This window comes from Lissotriton vulgaris, chromosome 6 (assembly GCF_964263255.1).
Source record: "Lissotriton vulgaris chromosome 6, aLisVul1.2, whole genome shotgun sequence".
NCBI classification, from domain to species: Eukaryota; Metazoa; Chordata; class Amphibia; order Caudata; family Salamandridae; genus Lissotriton; species Lissotriton vulgaris.
The window spans coordinates 315,156,912-315,181,927 of NC_141694.1; the positions used below are offsets into that span (position 1 = coordinate 315,156,912).

The 25,016-nt window shown below is 47.2% G+C and overlaps 1 non-coding gene and 3 pseudogenes across 1 annotated transcript; all 4 read right to left on the bottom strand.

Moving 5' to 3' along the window:
- Positions 1 to 10,139: 10,139 nt before the first annotated feature.
- LOC147707209 (U2 spliceosomal RNA) lies at positions 10,140 to 10,312 on the bottom strand (annotated as a pseudogene).
- A 7,253-nt stretch (positions 10,313 to 17,565) lies between these two features.
- On the bottom strand, positions 17,566 to 17,763 carry LOC147707210 (U2 spliceosomal RNA). The gene has a single exon (XR_015297080.1). It is a non-coding gene; the product is annotated as a U2 spliceosomal RNA (small nuclear RNA).
- Positions 17,764 to 18,290: 527 nt separating this feature from the next.
- Positions 18,291 to 18,402, bottom strand: LOC147707211 (U2 spliceosomal RNA; annotated as a pseudogene).
- Positions 18,403 to 19,360: 958 nt separating this feature from the next.
- Positions 19,361 to 19,539, bottom strand: LOC147707212 (U2 spliceosomal RNA; annotated as a pseudogene).
- Between the last annotated feature and the right edge of the window lie 5,477 nt (positions 19,540 to 25,016).

Here is a 25,016-nt window from a genome sequence, read left to right on the forward strand (position 1 = left end):
TGCTACGGCACCGGGAGACACGGCCGAAGAGGCCAAACAACTAATGCAGCAGTTGCGGCAGTCACGAGATGCCGCGAAGGCGAATCTCCCTCTTGTCCCCCCACAGGTGACCTCAGAAGGACCAGCAGCCGGCGTCGACAAAGCAGCGGGACCTGCAATGAAGCCGGGTAAGCAGGCATTGCCAATGGCAAGGGAGGGGTCTTTGCCCTCAAGAAGGGAAAAGGTGGTCCAACATATACCACTGGCCACAAAAGAGATGATTTGGGCTAATAAATATGTGAATATGTTTTCTCTCCTGACCGACCATCACGAGATGGAGTATGTTAAGACTCAGAAGGATTTGTGGCATCCGAGTGTGTGGCGAGCAAAAATGGCGGGATTCAGGGTTGACGAAACGATCTCAAATTGGGCCAAGGCCTTTGCAATGTTTACGGCAATTATTGGGGAACGTCAGCCCGAGGTTTTGACTGAATTGGCCTGTTATCAGGCACGTATAATGGATTTTTATGAATCTTATGAGGGAGATGAATGGATGGGCTATGATATGAAGTTTCGCAAAGCCAAGGAGCACGATTCATCTCTGACGTGGGATTGTCTCGACTCCATCTCTTGGCAGAAGCAGCTCCTGCCGGGCGCGATGAAGTCGTCCTCGCTTGGCGGGAATGGGTCGGGCCGTCCCGCCACCGGCCGGCGGCGCCCTTTCGAGCGGGCCCCGCAGGTGACCACCAGCCTAAGAGTGGCGGGAACGGGGGTAGAAAAGGGGTCTGTTGGAATTTTAACAGGGGCAAGTGCACTAGGCCACAAGGGACGTGTAAGTTCAGACATGATTGTGCAAGTTGCGGAAATTCTTCTCACCCCGAGAGTGTGTGCAGAGCCAAGAATGGTGATGCGGGGGGTAGAGGAGGGGCCAAACAGGTCTGAGGTGGACCAAGGAGTTTCGCTACCAACCCCTGTAGATATCATGGCAATGATCCCCTGGCTAAATGAATACCCTGATCATGTCTCCGCTGGGGTGTTGAGGAACGGCTTCTCGTACGGTTTCCGCATCCCGGCGGGGGATTTTCGGGGGGAATCATTGTGTAGAAACCAACTGTCGGCACAGCATAATCCAGCAGTGGTGGAAAGAAAGATTGCAAAAGAGGTTGCCCTTGGCCGAGTCGCTGGGCCATATAGGCACCCGCCAGTCACTAATTTCGTCTGTTCTCCGTTGGGAGTAGTCCCCAAGAGGGACCCGGGTGAGTTTAGGTTGATCCACAACTTGTCAGCGCTTAGGGGTCTTTCGGTGAACGATGCGATTGACCCGGGAGTTTGTTCGGTGCGGTACGCATCCTTTGATGATGCAGTCGCCATGTTGAATCGCCTGGGGCCCGGAGCGCTGATGGCAAAGTCAGATATCGAGTCAGCGTTCCGGTTGCTCCCGGTAGACCCACAGGATCAGTGTCTGTTAGGCTTTGTTTTTCAAGGACGTTACTACATGGATAGATGTATGCCAATGGGTTGCTCCATTTCTTGTGCTTATTTTGAAATGTTCAGTTCTTTTCTGCAATGGGCGTTTACCAGGGCCACTGGCCATACCCAGGTTATGCATTACCTAGACGATTTCTTGTTCTTGGGGGCAGCCGGCGACACTCAGTGTGCGCAGGCGTTACGAGAATTTTGCACTCTCATGGAGCAATTCGGGGTGCCATTGGCACCAGGTAAGACGGTTGGACCATCGACTTCACTCGAGTTTCTAGGCATTGAGCTCGATTCTGTGGAGGGATGTTTCCGTCTGCCGGTGGGGAAGGTAGCGAAGTTCAGGGCTTCCTTGGAATTGTGCATCAGCAAAGAAAAAGTCACGCTTCATCAGCTACAACAAGCGGTGGGCCAGCTTAACTTTGCCCTCCGAGTGATACCAATGGCCCGCCCCTTTTCCCGCTCTATTGCGCAAACCATGGTCGGTCTCAAGGAAGGACACCATCGCACGAGACTGTCTGCAGAAGTTCGCCAGGACATGCGCATATGGTTGGCATTCCTGGCGGATTTCAACGGTCGAGTGGTGTGGAGCAAACCACCAGCGTCCTCGGACGAGCTGGGTTTGTGGACCGACTCGGCGGGGAGCGTGGGTTTTGGCGCCATCTTTTGTAATCGCTGGTCGGCGCAAACATGGCTGACGTGGTGGCACACCAGCGGTCTCACAGGTAACATCGGGTTTCTCGAGTTGTTCCCCATTTTAGTGGCTCTGATGGCATGGCTGGATGAGTTCAGAGATCGCTCTGTGGTGTTTTGATCCAACAATATGACTGTTGTTGAATGTATAAATAGTCAGGCAGCGCGCTGCAAGTGGATATTGAGATTACTGAAGGAAATTGTACTAATTTGCATGAGACTGAACGTACAATTTAGGGCGAAGCATGTGCCAGGGGTACTGAACCAGGCGGCTGATGCACTCTCTCGTTCACACATGCAGGCCTTCAGGGGTTATCTACCTTCCGCGGACCTAGCGGCGGCCCCATTTCCCGAAGCACTCTGGTTACTCGGTGCCCCGGATTACAAGACCTCGTGGCAGCAAGCCTAACCCCCAGGACATGGAAGGCATACGAAGTAGCGTTTTGTTCCTATTGTGCATTTTTGGGTCCGGCAGGGGGGGTCAATTGGGGTCAGGAGGAGTATGTCCTTAAGTTTCTTGTAGCACTACACAGTGCAGGCCGATCAGCGGCAACGGCCAATAGGCACCGGGCCGCCATTTCATTCATGGCGCAGGCGCATGGCATCGAGGACCCCACATCGTCTTTTTTGGTAAAGAAGGCCCTTCGTAGTTGGCAACGCCTTGAGGGTCGTAGAGTAGACGAAAGGCGCCCGATTGGGTTAGAGAGGTTGTCTCTGCTGATGTCGATACTCCCCACGACATGTTCCTCCCAGTTCGAGGCAGTGCTGTTCCGGGCCGCTTTCGCATTAGCGTTCCATGGGGCGATGCGGGAGAGCGAGCTGGTAGCAAGAAATAAGAAAGATATGGAAGGAGGCCTGGGTCGGGATCACATTCTGATCAAGGGTGATTCAATGGTGATCACAATAACCAGGTCCAAGACCGACCAGGGTGCTATGGGAGACAGTATTATCGTCCAGCGCATGCGAGGGTCCCCCATGTGCCCAGTGAAGTGCGTTGAGGAATATTTGGCGCGAAGGGCGGATGCATGGGGGGGAAGCTTGCTGAGACACATCGACGCCACCCCACTGACGAGGTTCCAGTTTCAGCGGCGCTCTAACGATGGCAATCGCAGCAGCGGGCTTGGAACTGGGCGATTTCGGGACCCATTCCTTTAGAATAGGGGCTGCTACAGAGGCTACAGCCAGGGGTCAGAGTGTTGAGAAGGTGAAACAACTGGGACGATGGTCCTCAAACTGTTATAAAAGGTATGTGCGGTTGCACATGTTGTGAAGCCAATGTCATGCACTCACGCTTCTTGTTTTCTGTTTGGTTTACAGTTTCGCGAGCATACGATGCGGGGCGGACTGTGCAGTCGACCCAGGACCTGGGGACCAGCGGTCAGAGATCACCGGCTGAGGAAAGAGTGGTGTGGGTCGTTGGCCACTCATACGTGAGGCGGGCCGGGGACGTATTCAAAGCAGGTGACGTGATTCACGCAGCTGGGGAATACGGGTACAGGGTGACCTTCCATGGAAGGGGCGGGCTCTGTATTGACCCGTTTCAATGTTTTATTGAGGAACTGTTAGGGCGGACAAGGTCACCGCCGTCTGTAATCATAGTTCATCTGGGAGGCAATGACTTAGTGACACTCGGTCGGCGAGTACTACTCGAGCGAGTCCTATCCACTGTTAGCTGGCTGGCGAGAAGGATCCCTGGGTGCACGATAGCATGGTCCCACTTGATTCCCAGGAAGGTGTGGCGGGGGGCCTCTCTGTGTCAGCACTGAACCATTCAGTGAAGAAGGTCAATAACAAACTTGGTAGGTTGTTTCGCTCGGCGCAGTTGCACTGTATTCCGCATGGATGTATTCGGGGGTATCACATGTATCTCGAGGATGGGGTCCATTTGTCCCGGGAGGGGAATGTCTTACTCATAGGAGACTTCGTAGCTTGGTTAAGGGGTTTGTAAAAGCATGACCTTTAGTAGGAGTCTGTGGGGGGGCCGGATAGCCGGTCAACTATCCGGCCTGTGGCGGTAAGGTCATGATCGGTGAGCAGTAATTTCAAGATCCCTAGAGGGGGGGCGCCACCCATTATGGATGGGAGCGCCCGGGGGAGGGCAGCCATTGGCCCCTCAAACGGGGAGGCGGCACCCACTAAGTATGGGGTCGCCTAAGGGAAGTTGGTCATAGGCCCCTTCCAGGGGAGGAGGTGGCTCGATGCCCCTCCTATGAATTTCCCGGGGCCAGGATATCCGCGACGGCGGATATGAGAAGCAGTGTGGGGTGGGAGGGGGGGTCCACGCTACCTTCTAGACACCTCACACGAGGCCTCGGACGACCATTAAGATGGCGTCGAGATAAATAGAGGGCCCCCGCGAAGAGAAGGGAAATTGGAGTTGGCACAGAGGTACAGTCCTCTTTGCGCCCGCCCCTCACACCATGAGGGGGGAGTTCTGGTAGTTGGGATCTGACACCGGTTGCGACCTTGCCATTGGCCCATAATGCTAGGATGTACAATTTTAATTTAGAAAAGTATGCATTGGCAGGATGTTAGACTCGGCTAGGAAAACCTTTGTACTAGAGATTTGTTAAGGTTAGCCAATCAACGTGTCTTCATCATAATGTAATAAATGAAAATTGTACATGATATGAAACTGTTATTTTAATGTTTTAATTTTGTTTCATATTTTAATAAATACGGCCGGGAGGGTAACTCCCTCTCGCCTTCCAAAAGTTCAGAACTGCGTCCGTCTTCCCATCCTTGGGGATTGTGTTGGGAGGGGGTGACAGGCATCCCGGCCATATTCCCTTTCAAATAGAAAGTCTCAAAACGATATGCAAATGTTTTGCAGTCACAAACCAGTCGCAATTACCACCTATTTTAAGTACATAATAATGCATTCTCAAATAGGAAGATCTCCGCAAAGGACCCCTTCCCCTTTGCAAATGCATGCACAATTATGTTTTTTAAAGTAAGCAGTATTACCAGGCACCTCTGCCAGCCATTAGGAAGTTAAATGTAAAATTTCATATTTTTTTTTTAAATGCATAATAAAAAAGCAGTTTTTTTTCTAAACTGCTGTATTTAAAGCAATCCAAAACATTGTAGCCTATTAGCCAGCTCATGCATTTCAAGTGGCAAATTGTCAATGGAAGTAATATACAATAACAGTGTTAAAATAAAGCAAAACTCCATTCATCAACAGGACATATAAAGATTATGGGCCAGATGTAGATAAAATAGATTTACCGATTTTTAATTACCGAATTTTACCGATTTGGTAATTAAAAATCAATAAATCTAAGGGGTGATTATGTAGGTATTCCAGATGTGCTGGAATACCGATTCAAAAGAATTAAGGGGCATATTACCAAGCAATAGCGATAATTATCGCTATTGCTTGGTTAGAGACAAAAATTTACCGCAGCTCTGCAGCGATTTTTACCGCAAATAAACCTTGGTATTACCAAGGTTTAACGCAAATGCGGTGACAATCGCCGCAAAGCATGAATATCGCTGAAAAGTCAGCGATATTCATGCATTAGCGAGCTAATGCTCTTAGCCATATTATCCACCTCCCATTGGATAACATGGCTAAGAACTGCTCAGGGCAGGTGTTAGCTTTTGGAGATATTCCCGCTTAGCGCGAATATCTCCAAAAGTTGGTAATAGGAGATAGCGATGTTAGCGACTGTTTTCAGTCTCTAACATCTTGGCACGCCCACTTTGCATCTCATTAGTGATAAATATCACTGACATGCAAAGTGGGGCCCAAGATGGTCGCTATCTCCTACTAGCTGTCGCTAACTGGTGTTAGCGGCAGCTAGGTAATAGGGAGATAATTTTATCTCTGCTTTCTTGGCTTTTAAAGCCAAAAAAGCGGAGATAAACCCCCTTGATAATATGCCCCTAAATATTTACCGATTCAGTAAATACCGATTCAATAATGCCCATTCATTCCTATAAGCTTTGAAGCCCATAGTCATGAATGGGCATTACCAATTCAATATTTACCAAATTGGTAAATACCAATTTTCAAAAGAGTGCAGGGGGTGTCACTTTGACACCCTCTGGCACCCCCAAAACAGGCTCAGGTGCCATATGGCAGGCATACATGCCCTAAGGGTAGGTCTGCCTGTTACATGGCATAGGTGTGCATGCACACATGTGCATGCACACCGGAATCGGTATTTTACCATCAAATTGGATTTGATAGTAAAATACCAATTCCATAAGTCATCTGGGACTCTGAAGACTCCCACCTACATCTGGGTGCCTCAGAATCGATAAAATTACCTAATATTTATTTTACCAAATCGGTAAAATTACCAAATCAGTTTTTACTGATTCAGTAAAATAATGCCCCCTACATACCTGTCACCCATTTACCGATTGGTAACGTCCAAAATCGGCCGTTACCACTCTGTAAATAACGTCAAACGGCCACCTACATGTGGCCCTATATATAGTAGTAACTTTTCATTTAATGTATGCTTCATAAATTTCTAAAATGTATGTAAATGTTTTTTCCTAAGTTGATCTCCTGTATTTATCAATATGGATGCATATATTATTAACAAATAACTCAAATGTAAAACAATAATTAAAAAAAAAAATTCCATAGGTTGTACAACCTCCAAAGGAAACTATTTTCGTAACATTATATGGAGTTGAAAAAACATTACAAGAAAACACAACAATGACAGCACAAGTAGGAACAAATGAAAATTTACAGTCAGTAGACATTGTCAATATAGCTTTAATGGACTTTTTAGGAATTGAAACAGATACTGACAACTTTGAAGATGCTTTAATGCCACATCTACCCATCAAATTAAAAGTGTTGTTTTGCAATGGATGCATAACTGATGTCATTGAAGAAATTTAAGTAGATACCAACAACAAAAAACTTTTCTTGAACTGCAAAGAACTGTTTACTTGCCTAAAAGAAATACTGACACGTTTTGATTTTGATATTTGTTTTTATTCTTAAAATGTGATTTTATATTACACTAATAATAATAAGCCTCTGTGTGCTTCACTGCCCTGGGACACCTCGTTTGACTTTGCTCTTCGCCGTTGGATTTTCCTGGGACTCACCACCACTTCTTGCGGAACCCGCTTCGGCGCATCAGCCACCTGGGTGCAGAGCTGTGGACATCACCTGCGAGGCACTGGGTGAGTGCAGGGCTGCGAGCGGCGGGACAGGACTACGCTTCCCAGCAGTCCTGTTAACCCGCGCCACCTGCCACCTGGCCGCTCTCCCTACAAGCCCCGCCCCACTTACAGCCTGCAAAAGCCTCTGTGTGCTTCACTGCCCTGGGACACCTTGTTTGACTTTGCTCTTCGCCGTTGGATTTTCCTGGGACTCACCACCACTTCTTGCGGAACCCGCTTCGCGGGTCCCGCTGCGGCGCGTCAGCCGCCTGGGTGCAGAGCTGTGGGCATCACCTGCGAGGGACTGGGTGAGTGCAGGGCTGCGAGTGGCGGGACAGGACTACGTTTCCCAGCAGTCCTGTTAACCCACGCCACCTGGCCGCTCTCCCTGCAAGCCCCGCCCCACTTACAGCTTAACTCTCCTCCTATAAATTCAAACAGCAACCCCCGCATCGCGGGAGCGCCCGGGGATAAGCCTAAGGAGGCTGGGCTGGGCCCACTCTCTTTCGCCTGTACTTCCTTGATCCCAGTTGGATTTTGATATAGGTTCTGGACATGCCATCACCGGCCCTAGGCGGAACTCCAGTGAAGGCGGGGGGAGGTAACACCGGGACTCTGGACAATTATTTCAAATCGGCAAAGGGTGACGGGGGAAAGGAAAGCTCTTTGGAGAAGCGTAGGGCAGAGCGCCGCCGCTCTATTGAACATATGAAAAATAGGCCCCTTAGTGACATAATTCCCTATCCTATCTCCCAAGAGGAAGGTTCCCTTAATGGTAGACAGGATCCATTATCCCAAGAAGGCGTCCCCCTATTATTACGGGATAGCATTCCCAACCCTGGCTCATTCCCTGAACAGACCACGGACGTCATCCCACTCCCAATTTCCAGCAGTATGGCTGTCGATTTAGTCACCCAAACGCCCCCCGTAGTTAAAACCAGGAAAAATAAGCCAAAGCAAATTGTCGTGGCAGAGGTGCATGGCCCACCACCAAACAAGCGCAGAAGGAAGTGGAGGGGTGTGCAGGGGAAGACCAAGATCCCCCATTCCGACTTTGGAAAAATGCATACGTCCGTACCTACGTCTGACAGGCCTATAGTGAATGTGCATAATGCTACTCCTCCTAAGTGTACTAATACCATTATCACTGCTTTCACCAGCGACCACGGGGACAACGCACTTAATATATTACCCCCTGTCACTTCTTTGGAGAACATAGAATTTCTACTTAGATCACTCCTGCTGCCCATTAGCGAGAGTTTGAAGAAAGTAGAGATCAGGCTTACCATCTTAAAGGCAACCCTAACCAGCCTGAAAACCTCGGCCAGCAAACAGAGTAGAACCACCGAGTCCAATCCACCAATAGGAACCTCCCTCAGTATTCAAAACCCTCCTTCCAACACGGTACCCCCTTTGGGTGCCGTTGCCGTCCCCTTTTGCAGCCACTCATGGCCAATCCAGTTCCAATTCCATTTAACAATTCTAACACCTTACCTCCACAGACAGTAGGCCCAGCTTCCCACAGTTCAGCCCCTGGCACAAATCCTGGGGTCCGACCTAATGCTAGTATTGCTCCCCTACTCCCTGGTAAGCCCGCTCCCAGACCACGGAGACCCGACTTGCCGCCGGAGGCTAATAACCTTATGGTGGTTTTGGCGGGTGCTCCCCCTCTCGAAATGGGCGAAAGTGAGAACTTCCACTCACTCAAGAGGAAAATCATCAAATGGCTGAATTGGAACAGACCTCTCCCAGCCCATCTCAACAATGAGATCATCATGGTGAGAAGGGTACCATGGTTGGGGAAGACGAGAAAATCAATAACAGGGGACTGCATCATGGTGACTTTCCGAGACCCTGGGACAGTATTACATATTTGCGCTGGGTCAAATAGATCACTGGACTCTACCATACAGACTCTGCCAGTCTCTTTCTTCTTCCCCCCTATTTGCATGCACCATGATCTATCACAAAGTAATTGGACAAGGGTTGAACGTAGACCCAGATATAGGGGATATGCTGCACGTCCAGTCTACCGACCTCCGGAGACACCCTTTTTGGACTACAATCGTTTTAATTGTCTGAGTGGACTGGATGGGGTTGATTGACTTTCCTCAAACCCTGACTCCAATCCTGTGACCTCGGATAACGGTTTCAGTGAACCTTCTGACAATGGTCCTGATGTAGTAATTGGTGTAGCATCTGGCATTGGCTGCCCCCTCATTTCTACCTCTGCAATCCCCCCCGCTGTTGCTACGGCGCACCTGAGACTAATCTGGTGGAATGTGGCCGGCTTAGCCAATAAGCTGGACACTCAAGACTGGGTAACTTATATCGAGTCTGGGGATGTTTGTATGTTCCAGGAGACTTGGGCAAGGGAAGAACATAGGCACCAGGGCTACCTGTCATTTTCCATCCCGGCTAGGTGGAAGGGCAAGGGCCGCCCTTCAGGTGGACTCACAAGCTTGGTGGTATCCCACTTAGGTTGTCAGGCTTCACGCTTACCGGTGCCATCAGACGACATCCTAGTCCTATTGGCCTGGCCGAACCTAGCGAAACTTGCCTTGATAAATATCTACTCCAGGCCACGTTTGTCTCTTTTCAAAGTGCAGCGTCTGGATGGAGAAGGGAAAAAATGGAAGGAAAAAAAAGTTGAAAAAATAAATAAATAACGCACGGCCGGGTGGCCGCAAAGTGGCAATTAAGTAAAATACATACATAATTAAGGCAAGACACAGTGACCAGTTTGCTTTTATTCACACGCAAACACAATAGCGCCACTTTACAGGGTTTGGTAGTGAAGCGCTACTTTCGTTTTCTCGTCTATTTTTCAACAGCATTGTTTTCCCCGGGTGGGGAAGTGCACCATTCCTGGAGGTACTGCAATACCAGGTTGATGATGCGTGGAGTGGACAGAGCAAGCTCCTATTCCATCTCCCTGTTCCAAAAATCAATATATGGTCCCCAGATAGAGGACATATCAGATATTAAACTGATAAGAACAGATTTTTTTTTTTTGTAAAAATATACTTTATTTAAAATTTAAAGAGTGCAATTTACATTTTAACCAATCCCATAGGGTGGTAGACATTTTAACCTGTCTAGGTAATGCACGCAGGCATTTACTTAGCGGTTTTCCATCAAGATATTTCTCAAATTGGAGAACACTTTTATACTAAAGTGTTTCCCTATATCATTTAAGTTACCCATTCCGCCCATTGCTTTTGCTTCCAGTCTGTTTCAGCTTTCTCTTTACCCATAGTTTTAATGTCTGAGTAGTAGAAAGTCATCAGTTTATCTAGGCATATATGAATGGCATCTTTAACATTCAGGTCTTTATGTTTAAATATTGCTAGGTTCCTTGTTATCCAAAGGCTTTCTTTCCCAGCGCATAGTATCCTCCATAGTTTTCTGTCTTTATTTTTTGACAGGGGTGCTCCCAGGCCATAAAGAATTAGTTCATACGTAACAGTGTCAAGGTTTGTGATTCCCTTAATAAGTTTCATCATTTTCCCCCAAAATGCATTGGCAAACACACATAACCACAAAAAATGCATGACAGTTTCTTCTCCTGGGCAGTCTGATCTTGGGCATTTCTTATTTTTGGCCAGTCCTCTTTTGTATTGGAAAGTTTTGACTGGAAGGGCGTTGTTGACTGCCAGCCATGAGATGTCCTTCTGGGTGTTCGTGATGTCCTGGTGGTTTACCTTTTCCCAAACTTTTTTGGAAAGGTCCCCTGATAAGTTGTTGACCATTTCCATTTTCTCCAGATTTTCAATTTCCTTCTTTAGGAGTGCTCTGTTTCCAATGCTGTCAGTGTCTATTCCAAGTGTTCTCAGCATCTGTAGAAATGGCTGTAGGCATGCATAGAGTTTGTGCTGGAAAAAGGCCACCGGTACAGTGTTGTCTCTTGGCAAAAGTTTGTATTTGTGCAGGATGTCTCCTGCTCCATACCTGATGAAGTGGCCGGCCCAATTTCTTTTCTCCTTCACCGCATTCAGGCATAGGCATAGATATGTTGTGAAAATGTAAAGGTACAGGTTAGGCACATTCTTACCACCGTTTGGAGTATGTTTAAAAACGATAGTTCTTTTGACTTTTTCCATTTTTGAGTTCCATAGGAAAGTGAACAAACATTTTTGCAGGTGTCTTAGAGTAGGTTTGTCAGGGGGGAAAATCATAGCCAAGTACAGTATCAGGGGGAGTATTACTGCTTTGATTACCATGACCTTCCCTGTCATGGATAAGGATCTCTTCTTCCACAAGCCAAATTTTTGGTTTATTTTGCTCTGTATTGGGGGCCAATTCGCTAGTCCTTCTGTGTCCTCAGAGAAAAGGATGCCGAGTATTCTGGTTGGACTTTTTGTTGTTTTGACGTCCAGTTTGGCCAGATGATTCCAGTTCCCTATGGTGAGACATGTGCTTTTTTCCAAGTTGAGGGCCAGCCCTGATGCCTGTGCAAAGGTTTCTGAGTGAAGCAGTACTCTCTTGGCTGAGGAGGGGTCTGGGCACAGGACTGTGACATCATCCATGTATGCCACACATTTTGCTACCTCCCCCTTGGCTCCAGGGACGAAGATCCCTTTGATGACCTTGTCTTTTCTTAGTGTGGAAAGAAGGGGTTCCAGGGCGCAGATGAAAAGAGCTGGGGACAAAGGGCAACCTTGGCGGACTCCTGATTTTATGTGTACTTTGGGTGAGAAGTTGCCGTTCACAAGAATCCTACTTGTTGCATTGGAGTACAACATTTTGATGATTTTACAGAAAGAGGGGGGGAACCCCATTGTATTTAGGACTTGGAACATGTAGTCGTGTGACACACTGTCAAAAGCTTTCTGTAAGTCTAAAGAGAGAACTCCTAGGGGGTTCCCTTCCTCTAGTGCTCTAGATATGGCATCTCTGATGGTGATAAGGCTGTCCCAGATCTTTCTCCCAGGGACCGCGCATGTTTGGTCTGGGTGGATGACAGACTTTAGGATTTTCTTCATTCTGTTGGTAATACATTTACTTAGGATTTTGTTGTCAACATTTAAGAGTGTGATGGGTCTCCAGTTTTTAATGTTGTTTGTTGCACCTTTTTTGTGTATTAGTGTTACCGCTCCTTGGTTGAAAGAGGGTAGAAAGCTGTTGTTTTTTATTCCTTCCTCAATCATGGTGATGTAGTCCATTGCTATTTCCCTCCAAAATGTCTTGTAGTATTCCCAAGGGAGACCGTCTTGCCCTGGGGAGGAATTCTTGGGGGCTTTTTCTATCACTTCTAGGTATTCTTGTCCTTGTAGTGGCTTGTCAAGGTAGTTTTTTTCCTCCTGAGAGAGACCCAGATCATAGTGTGTTAGTAGAGCGTCTCTGGCATTGGGGTCTGATTTCTTTTCAGAGAATAGGTTGTCATAGAATTGGTGTGTAATGTTGACTATTTCTTCTTGTGCTGTTTGGAGGGTGTTCTGGTTATCTACTAGGCCTTCCATTGTTGTGTGGTTCCTTTTTGCTTTGGTGAAGAAAAAGGAGTTGCATTTTTCATCTTTCTCATATTGTTGGACTCGCGAGTTAAAAATGGTTTCTCTCCCTTTCCTCAGTAGCCAATTTTGAATCTTTGTTCTGGTTTCTTTAATGTCTTGTGTCACCTGGACTCCTGCATCTTTTAGTTCTATAAAGTGTGTTAGTTGTTCTTGCAGTTCAGAGAACTCCTTTCTTTTCCTTTTAGCTATTTCCCTGCCTTTTGTAGAGAAGAAGACTTTGGTCTGGGTTTTAACCATTACCCACCATTCCTGTAGGGTTGGGTAGTTTGATTTCCTTGTTTGTAGGTTCTTGTAGAGCTTTATATATTCCCTCTGTGTTTCTGGATCCTGTAGGAGGGAGGTGTTTAGTTTCCTATATCCCCTTCCTTTTTTATCTATGGTTGGGAGTGTTATTTCTGCAATTAAAGTTTGGTGGTCACTAAGGCAACTATCTTCTAGGGATGCCGAATGACAGGAGATGTTTTCAGAGAGCAGGATGAGGTCTATTCTGGAGGCTGTGGAGTTGTCATCTGATCTCCATGTGAACCCCGGGGAGTTTGGGTTGTTGGTTCTGTAGGCATCTTTCAAGTCCAGGTTCCCCATAACTTCTTTTAGCATTTTGGATGATTTGTCTAATTTGTAAGTTGTGTTAGCTCCCAGCCGGTCATTGCTTCTTAAGATGCAGTTAAAGTCTCCCATCAGAATGGTGGGGATTGCTCCTACTAGGAAGTGTTGTAGGCTTTCAATTAGGTCATATCGCTCATTTTTAGTTGTGTGGCCATATATGTTGCAAAGGCGGAAGTTATTTCCTTTGTAGTTTATGGATAAAATTACGGCTCTACCGTGTTCTATGACTTCTTGTCTATAGATGGAGAAGGCGTGGCTTTTGAAAAGGAAGACAATCCCAGCATTTTTGTTTCCTCCTCCTGACCAAAAAGAGGGACCTAGGTTCCATTCCTTCTGTAGGAAAGTGTAATTGTTGTTGTATGGGAGGTGGCATTCTTGGAGGCAAATTACGTCTGCTTGTAGTATTTTGCAGTATTCTAATACTGAGGCCCTTTTCCTGTCCTGTTTTAATCCTCTCACATTTAGTGTGGCTATAGTGATAGCCATTAGAAAGATTAATTTGTATATCATTACAACTTTTTTAGATGTTGTCTATTTCAATTTTCTCATCTGTTTCTGTCTCAGTCTCAGAATCTTGGTTTGGGTCCTCTGAGGCATCGTCTTCCTCCATATAGCTTTCTAAATCCTGTAGGGATTCTTCTCTTATTTCTGGAGTAGAAGCTGCTGCGCTGTCTTGTGAGCTTGTTTTCTTTGTGCCCTCTGCATCCGACATGGTGGGCAGGTTAGAAAAGATTGTAACTATTTTGTCTTCTGTGTTGGGAAAGAGGCGGTCGACCCCCTCTAGTGTGTCCTCAAGTGTGTCCTGAGTTAATTTGACTGAGCCCCTCCTTTTGAGGCGTGTATGCATAGCTTCTTGGGAGAATTTTAGGTGTTGGGCTTTTTTCCTTTTTAGGATTTTTAGGTGTGACTTCTCCATTTTCCTCTCTATTTTCTTGAAGTTTTTGGCTGCCGCTATTTGGACCTGCGATATTTCCTCCTCTGTGTCTGAGATTATTTCCTGCTCTTGTGGATCTATGCTCTTTTCTGATTCCATGCCCTGCGAGTTTTTTAGTCTCAGAGATTTCCTTTTCTTTTTTGATTTTGCTGTTTCCCATTTGTCCTCTCCATTCTCTGCCTTGTTTTCTATTTCTAGCCCTGTGATGTGGGTGCTGGTGTCACTGGGGGGTATTTCTGTGCTGTCTCTATTTTCGTCTTGGTGAAGAGTGGATTCTTGAGGTCTCTGGCACTCTGGTGTTTCTGAGACTGTGTCTGAGTCTGTTTGCTGTGGGTGTGTGCCAGTGCTAGGTTGGCTGGGTGGTAACTGTGCCTCTCCTTCCTGGTTTACCCCTCCTTGGCTTGAGATAAACATTTCTTGTGACTCTGGGGTGTTTTCCTCCATATGTGCCCTCCCCTTTTTTGTCGGTTTTTCTACTGGTTGTGTAGTTTCTGGTTTAGACTGGGGTTTAAAGGTGGTAGAGCCTCTGGACGGGCAGTCTTTGTACAGGTGGTTTGTTCTGCCACATAGGTTGCCATTTTTGGGTGCTTTGCATTCTTGTGCCATGTGACCTGATTTCCCACAATTCCTACAGATGTCACCTGGGCACCATTCTTTTGTGTGGCCAAACTGTAGGCAGGCCCTGCAAAAGTTTGGTTGGCCCGGGTAGTAGAGAAATCCTCTGTTTGGCCCTATGGTGAAGTTTAAGGGGGGGTGTTTTGTTCCACCTATCCCTTCCTCATCTGCTTCCAAAACGACCATGAATCTGCGTTTGCCATTCCATATTCCCCATTCGTTTTTTAGTTCGCTACCTCCTCTTACACTTTGGCAGAATCTACCCAGGAAGTTGGTGATTTCTGACGGGGAGGCGAAAGGGTTGTACATATGAACAGTGATCGGTATTTCTCTAGGGGTTGCTAGTGGAGTTATGGTGTAGCCCTGTAGCTCTTCATTGCCCTTCTTAATATTTAAGTCAAACAGAAAGTTTTGGTATAAACCCTCATCATAAAACGTGATGTCAAAGAGGCCTCTAATTCTAAAGTCCTGTAGGCATTTTACATGTGAGGGTTCTATTTTGAAGATGCCTTTAAGTACAGTGTCCATTAAGTGGCTAAGGTTGCGTTTGTGTTTTGCTTCTTCTTCGATTTCGAACCTTACCGAGTATTTGATGCCTTGTGGAGTTGTTTTCCCAGAGCTGTTTCTTGGTCCGCTCCCAGCTCGTGGTCCTCCTGCGGCGGATGCGTAGCTTCTGGTATTTTCCATGGTGAAGTTTGTTGTGAGGTGCGTGCCCCCTGGCCGTGCACCAGCCGGTGCGCCTGGGGGCTCGCTTTCCCTTTCTGTATTGTTTCCCTTGCGTGCCCCTTGGCCGTGCACCAGCCGGTGCGCCCAGGGGCTCGCTTCCTCTGTATGCTGCTCTCCTTGCGTGCCCCTTGGCCGTGCACCAGCCGGTGCGCCAGGGGGCTCGCTGTTTAATAAAATAAAATAATTCACTTGTTGATTCCGCCCCTAGGGGGAGCGTGCTTTCTGGCCGACCCTCTGCCTCTGAGGGTGCCTGGGGGCTCGGTTCGCACTTTTGTCCGCCTGCGTGCCCCCTGGCCGAGCCTTTAAGGGCGCATGGGGGCTCGCTTTGTTTTCCTCGCTTCCTGCTCCTGGGGGGTGGGGGCTCTCTGCGTGCCCTCTGGCCGAGCCTCTGAGGGCGCCTGGGGGGGTCGCTTTGTTCTTAATTAGCCTGCCTGCCTGCCTGCGTGCCCCCTGGCCGAGCACCAGCCGGTGCGCCTGGGGGCTCGCGGTGGGGTTTCGGAATTCCTTTCAAATGCGTGTATTTTCGGTCTGTGGAGTGTCCCCGGTCCGAGCACTAAGCTGGTGCGCCCGGGGTGTCTCCACTACTGCACTGGCCAGAAAATGTCGGGAAAGGGTTTTTTCCTTCTTTGGAGTGTCCCTGGGCCGAGCACCACGGAGGTGCGCCCGGGGTGTCTCCAAAGAGATTGCGCTTAGTTGATCCTGCTCCCTCCCACTACCCTCCCCGTGGGGTTGGGCTCACCTGTTTCCTGCCCGCTTGGGCAGGTGTTCCGAGTGGGTTTTCCGAGATTTGCGCCCTGGAGGTGCCCCGAGCCGTGCACTATCCAGTGCGCCCGGGGCTCCTTTTAAATGCGTCTCCTGAGCTGCAGCTATGTGCGCGCTCGATATTCTGTCCCCAAAAGGTGTTCCCCTGTCAGCACAGAAACTGGGGTCAGCGCAGCCTTGCCACGGACAAGCCGTGGAGCGAAGGCCCAGCTTTCCCCAGGTGCACCTATGAGGTCACGACCTAGCCTTGATCCCTTTTTCGCCTCTTTTTCTGACTCCCGGCAAGAGCTCAGCATGTGCCGGTGGAAAGGAGGCCCCGGCCTCAGGCCTTCCCCCGGCTCCCAGAGTCCTCCTCGGCGTCACTTTGCATACCCACGTTGTCCTCTTTATAGTATTTGCATGCCCCGCCCCTTCCTGCGCACTGCTTCCAGCCGGCTGGCCGGAAAGCCTGGCAGCCAGGGGATGCTGGGAATCAGGCCAGGAAGCCCTGGACAGCTCACTGGCCGGAAGTGGCCGGACCCTCGCCCTCACTTGCCCGGGACACTGCTCCCCTGCAGCCTGAGGCCTATAGATAAGGCTTGGCCGTTCGTGGCCGTTCGTTGACGGGCGGGGCGGGCAGAGAAGGAAAAGGACTCTGTATTTTTCTTCTTGCTCAGAGAAGCCAAGGGCAGTGCCCACTTCTCGGCATGCCTGCCTGCCTGCCTGCCTCCCTCCATCCCTCCCTCCCTCCCTCCCTCCCTCCATCCATCCATCCATCCTACTGACTTGCTGAGAACCTTCCTCCATTCGTTCCCCAGTGAAATGGATCCAAAAACCAATGAAACTCTGCTGCTGCAAAAACAGTCTTTTCTCCACGTTTGTCTCTTTTCAAAGTGCAGCGTCTGGATGGAGAAGGGAAAAAATGGAAGAAAAAATAATGTTAAAAAAATAAATAAATAACGCACGGCCGGGTGGCCGCAAAGTGGCAATTAAGTGAAATACATACATAATTAAGGCAAGACACAGGGACCAGTTTGCTTTTATTCACACGCAAACACAATAGCGCCACTTTACAGGGTTTGGTAGTGAAGCGCTACTTTCGTTTTCTCGTCTATTTTTCAACAGCATTGTTTTCCCCGGGTGGGGAAGTGCACCATTCCTGGAGGTACTGCAATACCAGGTTGATGCGTGGAGTGGACAGAGCAAGCTCCTATTCCATCTCCCTGTTCCAAAAATCAATTTAATATATGGTCCCCAGATAGAGGACGTATCAGATATTAAACTGATAAGAACAGATTTTTTTTTTTTGTCCTACCCGTCACACCCTCAGTCAGCAGGTCTGGCCAGTCTGCCACACCCGCCGGCCTCGCCCTTCACCCGAGCCGTCTCGCCTGGCCTACTTGCCCAGGGGGTACTAGGCATGGCTTATCTTTTCAGCCAACCCCGGTCTGTCCTGCTACTACCTCCACCCAGCAGCCAACCAGCCCAGCTGAAAGCGGGGAACCAATCCGCAGACAGCCATTAGCTGGTTGGCCTTGTGCCGGTCGGACCTAGGAGGGTTCACCTGGACAGGGGGGCGACTTAGCCATCCAGCCATGCCGTTCGGCCCTGTCGTTCCATCCAAGGTCATCAGCCCAGGTGTCAGCCCAAGCCGGTTGGCACAGCAGCCCAGTCTCGCCTGCTGACCTACGTAAAAAATCGCCATTCAGCCGGCCTGCCAGTCAGTCCCCACTGGGGTTCCTGCCCGACAGTCCAGCATGCCAGGCTACTAAAAACGTTATGACATTGCTGTCATATGCATTATGACATTTCTGTCATATTTCGTCACGATTCCGTCACTTTCCGTTCCGAATCTCGTTTCACCGTATTAGGAATATCATTGACCCACAAAGTCCAATGAAAACATCCCAACTGACCGCCCTCCCCTAGGGGAGGCAAGTGATACTACACTTGATCTTAGCCAAAAGGCCGAGAAGCGATAACCAGAATGGTGGAAGAATTAACGCCTCCCGAAGAAATCTACCTTGGTCACCCGGACCGGGGTCTTCCCTCTCACCGTCGCCGGCCGCCCTTTCGCCTCTTTTTCGGACTCCCGGCACGAGCTCAGCATGTGCCGGTGGAAAGGAGGCCCCGGCCTCAGGCCTTCCCCCGGCTCCCAGAGTCCTCCTCGGCTGTCGCCTCATTAGGCGTCACTTTGCATACCCACGTTGTCCTCTTTCTAGTATTTGCATGCCCCTCCCCTTCCTGCGCACTGCTTCCAGCCGGCTGGCCGGAAAGCCTGGCAGCCAGGGGATGCTGGGAATCAGGCCAGGAAGACCTGGACAGCTCCCTGACCGGAAGTGGCCGGACCCTCGCCCTCGCTTGCCTGGGACACTGCTCCCCTGCAGCCTGAGGCCTATAGATAAGGCTTGGCCGTTCGTGGCCGTTCGGGGACGGGCGGGGCAGGCAGAGAAGGAAAAGGACTCTGTATTTTTCTTCTTGCTCAGAGAAGCCAAGGGCAGTGCCCTCTTCTCGGCATGCCTGCCTGCCTGCCTGCCTGCTCCCCTCCCTCCCTCCCTCCCTCCATCCATCCTTGTGACTTGCTGAGAACCTTCCTCCATTAGTTCCCCAGCAAAATGGATCCAAAAACCAATGAAACTCTGCTGCTGCAAAAACAGTCTTTTTCCCACGTTTGTCTCTTTTCAAAGTGCAGCGTCTGGATGGAGAAGGGGAAAAAAACAAAGAAAAAAAAGTTGAAAAATAAATAAATAAATAACGCACGGCCGGGTGGCCGCAAAGTGGCAATTAAGTAAAATACATACATAATTAAGGCAAGACACAGTGACCACTTTGCTTTTATTCACAGGCAAACACAATAGCGCCACTTTACAGGGTTTGGTAGTGAAGCGCTACTTTCGTTTTCTCGTCTATTTTTCAACAGCATTGTTTTCCCCGGGTGGGGAAGTGCACCATTCCTGGAGGTACTGCAATACCAGGTTGATGCGTGGAGTGGACAGAGCAAGCTCCTATTCCATCTCCCTGTTCCAAAAATCAATTTAATATATGGTCCCCAGATAGAGGACGTATCAGATATTAAACTGATAAGAACAGATTTTTTTTTTTTTTTTGTAAAAATATACTTTATTTATAAATTTAGAGCTGCACAGTTACATATCAACCAGTCCCATAGGGTGGTATACATTTAACCTGTTTAGGTGGTGCACGCAGGCACTGACCTAACGGTTTTCCATCAAGATTTCTTGTCATTTTTTCCCAGGTACATTTTTATGCTAAAGTGTTTGTTCAGGTGACCCATTCTGCCCATTTCTTTTGTTTCCAAGTGGCTTCTGCCTTTTGTTTACCCATGTGCTTAATATCAGAAAAATAGAAGGTCATCATTTTGTCTAAACAGATATGTATTGCATATTTTACCTCTAAATTTTTATGTTTGAACAGAATTAGCAGCCTGATTCATGTACAATCCGTTTTGCGTGTCCCTAATAGCGAATCATAGCGACTCGCTATTGAGGACACGCAAAACGGCATTCATGTAGGAATTGCTAATAAAATAGCGATTCCTACATGTTCTTTATTTGCGAGTAGCAATTTGCTACTCGCAAATACTCCCCATTCATTCCTATGGGCCAAGAGGCCCATAGGAATGAATGGGGAGTATCCCTTATTTGCGAGTAGCAATTTGCTACTCGCAAATGAGATAGCGACTGAAAGGGTGCCAGGTGTGTCCAAAGGACGCCCTGTAGCACCCCTAAAATGCACATTTGGACAGGTGTTGCGCACACACATGTCCAAAGGACATGTGTGTGTGCAACATGCAACTTAGAAAAATGCTTTTAAAAGCATTTTTCTGAGTTTCTGCTATTTACCGACAGGTCTGACCTCTCGGTAAATAGCGGCCCCAAAAGTGCTAAATCGCAATTTCAGGATGTGTCATGAATAGCATTTGAGGAATCTCTAATAGAGATTCCTTAAATGCTATTCCTCGCATATTTGCGACTTCTTAAATAGCGATTTTTGCATTTGGTATCATGAATACCAAATGCAAAAATCGCACTCGCAAAGGGACAGATTCTCAGATTCTGGCCCTTTTGCGAGCGCTATTGCCTACATGAATCAGGCTGTAGGTTCCTTGTTATCCATAGACTTTCCTTAGCTGCACATATTATTCTCCATAGGGTTCTGTCTTTATTTTTTGACACTGAAGACCCTAGGCCATACAAGGTAAGTTCATATGTAACAGGGTCTTGGTTTGTGATCCCTTTGATTAATTTACTTATTTTTGACCAAAATACATTTGCAAAGACACAGTTCCAAAAAACATGGACGATGGATTCATCCCCCGGGCAGTCTGTTCTGGGGCACTTTGCTGAGTTTGCCAGGCCTCTTCTGTGCTGGAAAGTTTTTACTGGCAAGGCGTTGTTGACGGCCAACCATGCAATGTCTTTTTGAGTGTTCGTGATGTCTGGGTGGTTAACTTTTTCCCATACTTTCTTAGAGAGGTCTTCTGACAAGTTGTTAACCATTTCCAGTTTCTCCAGTGTCACCAATTGCTTCTTCAGGGTTAGTCTGTTAGCCATGTCCTCTGGTTCTATCTCCAGTTCCTTCAGCATCAGTAAGAAGGGCTAAAGTACGGCGTATAGTTTGTGTGGGAAGAATGCAACAGGCATCCTATTGTCTCTGGGTATGAGTTGGAATTTGTAGAAAATGTCTCCTGCTCCATATCTGATGTAGTGAGCCGCCAGGTTTCTCATTTCCCTTATTGCAGTAAAACAATGACAGAAGTAATTCAAAAAGATATACATGTATAGGTTAGGTACATTTTTCCCCCCACTTTCTGTGTGTTTGTACATTATAGTTCTTTTCACTTTCTCCATTTTTGAGTTCCAGAAGAAGGTGAATAAACTCTTTTGTAAAAGTCTCAAGGTCTCTTTGCATGGAGGAAAAATCATGGCCGTGTACAAGATGAGTGGGAGTATCACTGCTTTGATCACCATGACTTTCCCCGTCATGGACAGTGATCTTGTTTTCCATAGGCCCAGCTTTTGGTTGATTTTTTGCTGGACTGGGGGCCAGTTGACCTGGCCTTCTGTATCCTCAGAAAACAGGATCCCTAAGATTTTTGTTGGTCTTCTGGTTGTCTTGACATCAAGCTTTGCCAAGTTGTCCCATTTCCCAATAATGAGGCAGGTGCTCTTGTCTATGTTTAGGGATAGACCTGACGCTTGCGCAAAGGTTTTGGAGTGTAGCAGGACTCTCTTAGCTGAAGAGGGGTCTGGGCATAGAACTGTCACGTCGTCCATATATGCAATGCATTTCGCCATCTTTCCTTTTGCCCCAGGTACAAAGACTCCTTTTATTATCTTGTCTTTTCTTAGAGTGGAGAGTAGTGGCCCCAGGGCACATATGAAGAGTGCTGGGGACAGGGGACATCCCTGTCGGACTCCAGATTATCAGCCTGATTCATGTACATGCCGTTTTGCGTGTCCCTAATAGCGAATCATAGCGAATCGCTATTGAGGACACGCAATACGGCATTCATGTAGGAATTGCTACTTAAATAGCGATTCCTACATGTTCTTTATTTGCGAGTAGCAATTTGCTACTCGCAAATACTCCCCAATCATTCCTATGGGGCAAGAGGCCCATTGGAATGAATGGGGATTTGCGAGTAGCAATTTGCTACTCGCAACTGAGATAGCGATTTTAAGGGTGCCAGGGGTGTCCAAAGGACGCCCTGTAGCACCCCTAAAATGCACTTTTGGACAGGTGTTGCGCACACACATGTCCAAAGGACATGTGTGTGTGCTACATGCAACTTTGAATGATGCTTTTAAAAGCATTTTTCTGAGTTTTTGCTATTTACCGACAGGTCTGACCTGTCGGTAAATAGCGGCCCCAAAAGTCCAAAATCGCAATTTTGTTGTGTGTCATGAATAGCATTTGAGGAATCTCTATTAGAGATTCCTTAAATGCCATTCCACGCAAATATGCGAATTCTTACATAGCGATTTTTGCATTTGGTATCATGAATACCAAATGCAAAAACCGCACTCGCTAAGGGCCAGATTCTGAGAATCTGGCCCTTTGCGAGTGCAATTTACCTACATGAATCAGGCTGTTAATCTTTACATTTTGTGTGAAGTGACCATTTACAAGTATCTTGCTAGTTGCGTTGGCATATAGGTTGGCTATTATCTTGACAAAGGTGGGTGGGAACCCCATGGTATTTAAAACTTTGAACAGATATTCATGAGATACACTGTCGAATGCTTTTTGGAGATCCAGTGAGAGGACCCCCAATGAATTTTTTTCCTCTGTAGTTCTGACTATGGCGTCTCTGATTGTGATCAGACTGTCCCATATTTTCCTCCCTGGGACAGCGCATGATTGGTTCGGATGGATGATTGTTTTAAGTACTCTTTTCATCCTGTTTGTTAGAAGTTTGCTCAGTATCTTGTTATCTACGTTTAGTAGGGTGATGGGCCTCCAGTTTTTTATATTGTTTGGGTCTCCTTTTTTATGTATCAGGGTTACTGAGCCTTGGTTAAAGGAGGGCAAAAGATGGTTTTGATTGATCCCTTCGTTAATCATGCTGATATAGTCTACTGCCATTTCTTTCCAGAAGGTTTTGTAGAACTCCCATGGGAGTCCGTCTTCTCCTGGTGTTGAGTTTTTGGGAGCTTTTTCAATGATGTCCAAGAACTCCTGTCCTTGTAGGGGGCTTTCTAGATATGTTCTTTCTTCTTCTGATAGCCCTAGGTTGTAGTTAGATAGTAGGTCCTGACTGGCTTCACTATCAGATTCTTTGACTGAAAAATGGTTGGTGTAGAAGTCCTGTATGATTCTACTGATTTCTCCCTGATCTTTTTGGAGGGTATTGGTGTTGTCGTAGAGCCCCTCTATCATTTTATGGTTTCTTTTGGCTTTTTTGAAAAAGAAATTGTTACATTTCTCATCCTGTTCGTACATTTGTACTCTGGAGTTGAAGATGGTTTCTTTCCCTTTGCTATGTAGCCATTTCTTAATTTCTATTTTAGTTTCTTTTATCTCCTGTGCTACCTGTATACCTGCGTCTTGGAGTTCAACCAGGTATGTAAGGTGTTCTTGCAGGTTTTCAAATTGTTGTCTTTTCTCTCTAGCTTTCTCCTTCCCTTTGGTTGAGAAGAAAGTCTTTGTTTGGCTTTTGTGTCCTTCCACCATTCTTGTTGAGATTTAAACAGGTGTTTCTGTTTCTGTAGTTTTTGGTAAAGGTTTGTGAACTCTTTTTGTATCTCTACATCCTGTAAGAGTGTGGTATTGAGCTTCCAGTAGCCTCCACCTTTTTTGTTGGTGCCTTGGAATGTTAGTTTAGCACTTAGGGTTTTGTGATCTGTAAGACAGCTGTCCTCTAGAGTTGTTGATAGGCATGCTATCGACTTGGATGCGAAAATGAAGTCTATTCTGGAGGAGGTGGCGTGGTCATTTGACGTCCACGTGAAACCCGGTGTGTTAGGGTTGGTGTTTTTGTATGTGTCCTCTAGGTTTATATTCTCCAGTAGTTCTTTGAGTGCTTTTGAAGACTTGTCCAGTTTGTAGGTGGTGCTAAGGCCTCTCCTGTCCGCAGCATTTATAATACAATTGAAGTCTCCTACCAAGATGGTGGGGGAGGCTCCTATTAGGAAGAATTGTAGGCTTTCTGTTAGATCATATCTTTCATTTTTGGTGGCATGTCCATAGATGTTGCAAATACGGAAAGTATTTTCCATGTATTTGACCGTTAGGATGACTGCCCTCCCATGTTCCACCGATTCTTGTTTAAGGATGGAAAAATTATGGTTTTTAAAAAGGAAACAAATCCCAGCGTTTTTGTTGCCGCCTCCAGACCAAATGGAGGGGCCTAGTTCCCATTCTTCTTGTAAAAAAGAGTAGTCATTGTTGAAGGGTAGATGGCATTCTTGGAGGCATATTATGTCTGCCTGGAGTAGTTTGCAGTATTCTATAACTGCCGCCCTTTTCTTCTGTTGCTTAAGGCCTCTTATATTTAGCGTGGCTATGGTGATAGCCATGAGGAGGATAGTTTTGGCATTCATGACAAATTTATATTTTGTCCACATCTATAATTTCAGTAGGATCTACTTCTATATCTGGGTTTTTTGGGGAAATATCTTCCTCACTCCCCAGGAAGGGGTCAAAGTCGTAAAAGCCGGTTTTATCTTCTTCCTGTAAAGGGGTGGATAAACTTTCTTTAAAGGCTGTTGTGAGCCCTGACATATCTGAGGATTCTCTACCTGAGATAGTGGGTAGGTTATTGAAGATAGTGCAAGTATTCTCTTCACTTGTTGGAAAAAGGCGGGTGACCCCCTCTAGTATTGGTTCCCCTTTCTGGGGTGGTGATTTCCTTTTTTGACGTGTGTGGATGGCGTCTTGGGAAAATTTTAGGTTTTGGTTCTGCTTCCTTTTTAAGGTCTTTTGGCGGAGTTTAACTATTTTCTTTTGTATGGCTTTGAATTCTTTGCTTGCTGCTAGTTTATCACAGGTATCCTCCTCTGTGTCTAGGTCTTGTTCCTTGCTCTCCCCTGTGCTTGCTTCCACCTCCATTTCTTCTCTGTCTTGTGGGG